The sequence below is a fragment of the Tupaia chinensis genome, unplaced genomic scaffold (genome assembly GCF_000334495.1).
Source record: "Tupaia chinensis unplaced genomic scaffold, TupChi_1.0 Scaffold138425_1, whole genome shotgun sequence".
Classification (NCBI taxonomy): Eukaryota; Metazoa; Chordata; class Mammalia; order Scandentia; family Tupaiidae; genus Tupaia; species Tupaia belangeri.
This window is the reverse complement of record NW_006198322.1, coordinates 1,160,528-1,165,471: the sequence shown is the minus strand read 5'-3', so window position 1 is coordinate 1,165,471 and position 4,944 is coordinate 1,160,528. Positions and strand designations below refer to the sequence as shown.

The 4,944-nt window shown below is 56.8% G+C and overlaps 1 long non-coding RNA gene across 1 annotated transcript in view; it reads left to right on the top strand.

Annotated features, from left to right (window-relative positions):
• Position 1: 1 nt before the first annotated feature.
• The window catches only part of LOC102485979 (uncharacterized), a 25,603-nt gene continuing 20,660 nt past the window's right edge, over positions 2-4,944 (top strand). Inside the window, exon 1 of the long non-coding RNA XR_336415.1 lies at positions 2-38. This is a non-coding gene — a long non-coding RNA (uncharacterized LOC102485979). The remainder of the gene's footprint in view (positions 39-4,944) is intronic.

Here is a 4,944-nt window from a genome sequence, read left to right as displayed (position 1 = left end):
GCCTGCTGAGCACTTCGGTTCGGACGCCGGGACGATGGGTGAGCCACGTCCGGAGGCTTCCTCGCCTGCTCCGTGCCCCTTCACAGAACCATGGCACTCCGCCATGCAAGAGCCGCCCGGGCACCCCTGCACTCCCCACCCTCAGACCAGCCCCGCACCTGGGCCTCAGTGGTCCCGTCCTTGGGATCGAGGACCTGAAACCTTCTCTAGGTGAAGCAGTGCAACCTCTGTTCTAATTGCTGTCACGGCCCGTCACCAGCCCCCCAAAGCCCTGCGCGCCCACTCCCACAGCGCGCCCAGCCACCCCCATGGGACAGGACCCCACATGGCTTCCCACCCCCCCGGGAAAGAATGGCTCTGCTGCAGGGTGGGTGTCCGGACAGCCCAGCGGACTGGGTGGAGCAGCCCTGGAGAGCCTTCCAGTCCGGCCTCTGCTCCTGGGAATGGCAGGGTGTCCCGTGATGTACACGGGGCGTGTCAAGGAGAGAAGTGACTTGCTCACGGCTTTTTTTCTGGGAGAGGTCCCCACCTGCCACCAACACCAGGAAGTGGTGACTTCTCCCTGCTGCCAGGTCTTCCAGCGCCTCTTCCCTGCCTCAGATTCCGAGCCTCAGGGGTGAGCTGTGCAAAGCCCTGCGCCCAGCCCGGGTCTCCTGTCGTGGGCGTTTACAGTCCAGCACTGGACCTTGAATTCTGCCTCCATCAGTTGCTGTTTTAGAAAACAAATGTGTGCAGTGTCGGCGGGTCGGGGGGTCGGGTCTCTCTTCTTAGGAAGCAGACGCGTCTTAGCTGAGGCCTGAGGCTGGGCCGCCCTGCCCAGCTGTGTGGACTGTGCACTGCACCAGCCCGGCGGGTGTCATCTTGGGGCGGTCTGTCTCGCAGCCCCCCACCTCCTGGAGCTGGGCAGTGCAGAGCCGACCTTCCTGGAGGCAATGCTGAATCCACAGGAACGTACTGGTAGACAGCTCACAGTGGGCGGGGAGTGCAGGAGGGAGAGCCAGGTCTGATCCAGGGCCTCCTAGACCAGAATTCTGTTTCCTCTCTGGGATGATCGGGGTGCAAGTCTGTGCGAAGCCTAATTAAAGCGGAGCACGTGTGCTTTCTCACTCACTCACGGGCCAGGCGGCCTCATTCCCCCTGTTGCAGAAGCTAGAAGACAAAGGCCAGGAAGGGGAGGGCCCACCAGTACCCCATCACTCAAGGGGCCCAGCCCAGTCGTGCTCAGACCCTCAGGCCCTGCGCCTCACCTTCCCTCTGACTTTTATTTGCTTGTTTTTCCTCTAGGTTATTTTGCCGTGGGGTGCGTACTCTCACCAGAGAGAGATAGAGGGGGAGTGAGAAACCGCCCCGCAGAAGGGCCACACTGCAGTCCCTTCTAGTGCACTCACCTGGTAGGATTTGAGGCATGCACGCACACACGCACCTGGTGTGATTTTGAAGATGCTGGGTCTTGAACCACGGTCCACCGTATGGAAATCCAACACCTTACATCATCTTGCCACTTGCTAGCCCCCGGAGCCAAGCCGAATGCTAAGCTCCTAGGGTGGTGGAGGGGGCACCCAGGACCTGGACAATGCTCTGCTCAGGCAGCACGGCGAGTCTGTCCTAGGCCGCTGGGGTCCGCCTGCTCCCTCCAGAGATGTCTCCCCCTCCAGCCCCAGCCCCGAGCCAGCTCCTGGAGCTGCCAGGTAGAGCCCAACATCCCTCCCACTCTCCGGGGGCCTGGTGAGTAGAGCCTGAGAACAGATGCCTAACACCTCACTCTCGGCGAGAATGACAGATTTTCGAGTCCCTTGCAGGAGCCGAGCCTACTCCCCCGGTGGACACACGGTGTCAGCCCGTCCCGAGCTAGTGAAAACAAACAGCGTCATTACCCCTCTGCTGATGGCCGCGGTCTATTTATACCACTTAGGGCACGGGATAAATGGCGCCTTGGTTTCATAATGAAAGGAATATTTCATTTCGCAGAGCTGAGGAACTGTTTATGGAGCATAAAACCAACGTTTATACTGTGTTTTGATAATAAACTGATCTGGAAGTTGGTTCATTTAGGCAGTGTCGTGGCCGTGACTCAGCCGTCTCCTCTGCAGTTGGTGCGGGTGGGGGATGGGGTGCATGGAGCCCTGAAACGCCCTCTCCCTGTGCCGTATTGGTTCCTCACTGTGCTCCTGTTTGCCTGTGGGGAAACTGAGGCCCAGCCAGACTGTCAGGTCGTAGAGCCTGTGCGCACTAGAGCTGTGGGTTCGATGCCACAGGCTGGCTGCAGAGCCCTCTCCTGCAGTTGCTGGGCAGTCGCTTTCAGTACAGAAGTCGAGGAGACTGCACCGCGAGGAGGGGAGGAGAGCGCGTCATGGTTCGTGAAATGCAAGCCCGGCACAAAGGTCTTCCCCCAGGGCTGCTTCCCCACCCTCACTGCGGTCTCCGGTCTCTGGAGGGTGAAGACAGGAGTGGGGCACATGCTAGATTTTGCTCCGTGAGGCTTCATCTTTCATGTTCCTTCATGTCACAGCCTGGCTCTTTACATGCACTTTCCCTTACAAACAACTGGGCTTTGGCTAGCCAATAGCACGGTGGTTAAGGCAGCTTTTGTTCCCACATGACTGACTCCGTGGTTCGAGTCCCAGACCCAGCGAAAATCATGCTGGGTGTGTGTGCATGTGTGCTCAAAATCCCAAGAGGAGACTAGAGGAGGAGGGATTGTGGTATGGCCATCCCCCTGGAGGGCGATCTCTCACTTTCTCTCTCTGTCTCTGTCTCTCTCTGTGAAGCGCCTACACCATTAAAAAAAGAAGAAATAAATAAAAGAAACAATGGAGCTGGCCTTGCTAGGTAGGTGGCCTGCCTCAGCCCCCTGCTGCTGGGCTGCCTGCAGGAAGCCCCTCCCAGCCAGCACCCTTGTCACCGCTCTCACCCAGCTGCGGAGGCACAGACAGGGAGATCGTGACCCCTGCACCCAGCGTGCTCTGCTAGCCTCAGGGCATGGTGCCATGAGGTCTCCACGGCCAGTCAGCCAGAGGTGGTCAGGGAGCACTTTCCCGGCTTTGGAAATCACACCCGAGCAGGGGAGCTGACTTGACTGAGGTCGCGTGCCTGGGAGCCATCAGGGCAGTGCAGATCCGGCAGGGCAGTACAGATCCGGGACTCCCAGGTCCCAGACCCTGTGCACCCCATCCCCGCCCACACCGCCTTCCCAGGAGACGACCGAGCCACGGCCAGGACGCTGCTTTCTCTCAAAACCCTCAGAGGTTCTCTGCTGGGTCTCCCCTCAAAGGTCTCGCGGGATGGGAGAAAGCCAATTAGACAGATGGTGCTGGGTTCCCTCCCCTCCCCCTCCTCTCCAGGAAAGCCTCTGACTTCCCTGTGACTGCTTCAGCCTGTCCCTGAAGGAGGGTGGACAATGCCCAAAGTCAGAATCCCCCACATCTGCGAGTGCCCTCTTATATGGTAAAAGGACTTTGCAGGTAGGATTAAATTAGGAATTTTGAAATGGAGATGGGATCAGCAGTTAGTGTAGTGGCTATGTCATTGGACTCCCACGTAGTCGACCGTGGTTCGACTCCCGGACCTGGTGACTTAAAACTCACGCCGGGTGCATGTGGGTATGTGACCAAGATCCCGAGAGGAGAATGGAGGAGAAGGGATGGCGGCGTGGCCATCCCCCCTGGGGGGTGATTTCTCGCTATCTGTCTCTCTGTCTCTCTCTGGCGAGTGCACACGCCCTATCGCAAAAACCTCTCCAAAAAAAAAGAATTTTGAAATGGAGAAATTATCCTGGATTAGTCAGGCAGACCCTAAATGTAATCACAAATTCCTGTCAGGAAGGAAATTTGGGAGCCAGCGGGATCCCTCCAGGCTGACTGTGTGGTTTGAGTCCCGGACCCTGCAGCTTCAGAGACACATCGGGTGCATGTGTAAGTGTGCCAGAACCCTGAGGGGAGGTTGCAGTGTGGCCATCCCAGGGACAGAGTATGTTGTCGCTTTGTGCTCTCTGTCTCTGTGTCCCTCCCTGTGAGTACACTCGCCCTATAGAAAAACTAAAGAGGAAGGAGATTTGGGTACAAAAGAGGAAGATGATGTGATGACGAGACAATAGGAGAGAGGCACCCAGGAGCCCGGAATGCCAGTGCCACTAGGAGAGGCCAGGGACAGAGCCCGCCCCCGGAGCCCTTGGAGGGAACCAGCCCCAACTCCTAGATCTGGACCCTGTACGACTCGCGTCATACTCTGGCCTCCAGAACTCCAGAGAGCAGTCACGTGCCGCAGCCACTGAATGACTCGTGATGTGTTTCAGCAGCCGTCGGGGGTCACCACGGCCCTGTACCGCCGGGCCTTCAGTCCTGACGTCAAAGCATTGCCTTGTGCAATCCACAGTACACCAGAATTCATCAGTGTCCCCGTGCGGACAAATCCTGGGTCAGAAAACCCTGTCACAATGCATAGTGTTATTACTGAAGAGGATCCTAAAGTCCAGAGAGTGAACCTTATGCTTTTCAAGCTGTTCTTTTTTTCTTTCTAGAGAGATTTTTGTTACAGGGCACATGCACTTGCCAGAGACACAGAGAGAGAGAAACTGAGAAAGCAACCCCAGGGGGAATGGCCACGCTGCAGTCCTTTCTGCTCCATTCTCCTCTTGGGGTTTTGGGCACACATGTCCAACATGAGTTTCAGGACCTCAGGTCTGGGACTCAAACCACAGTCAGCCACGTAGAAGTCCAGCGCCTTAAGCACTACAGCTTCTGCTGGCCCGTCAAGCTATTAGAACCGTAAACCAATGGCGGGGAAGGTAGGACTCAAACCTAGGGCCTTTGGTTCCAGATGAACCAGCTCTCTACTCTTTTAGGCAATCACGGGCCCTAAGGAGTTACACAGAGGTGAGGGGGTGGAGTCTCAGCTTTTTTTTTTTTTTTTTTTTTTTTTTTTTTTTTTTTTTGGGGTTTTTTTTTT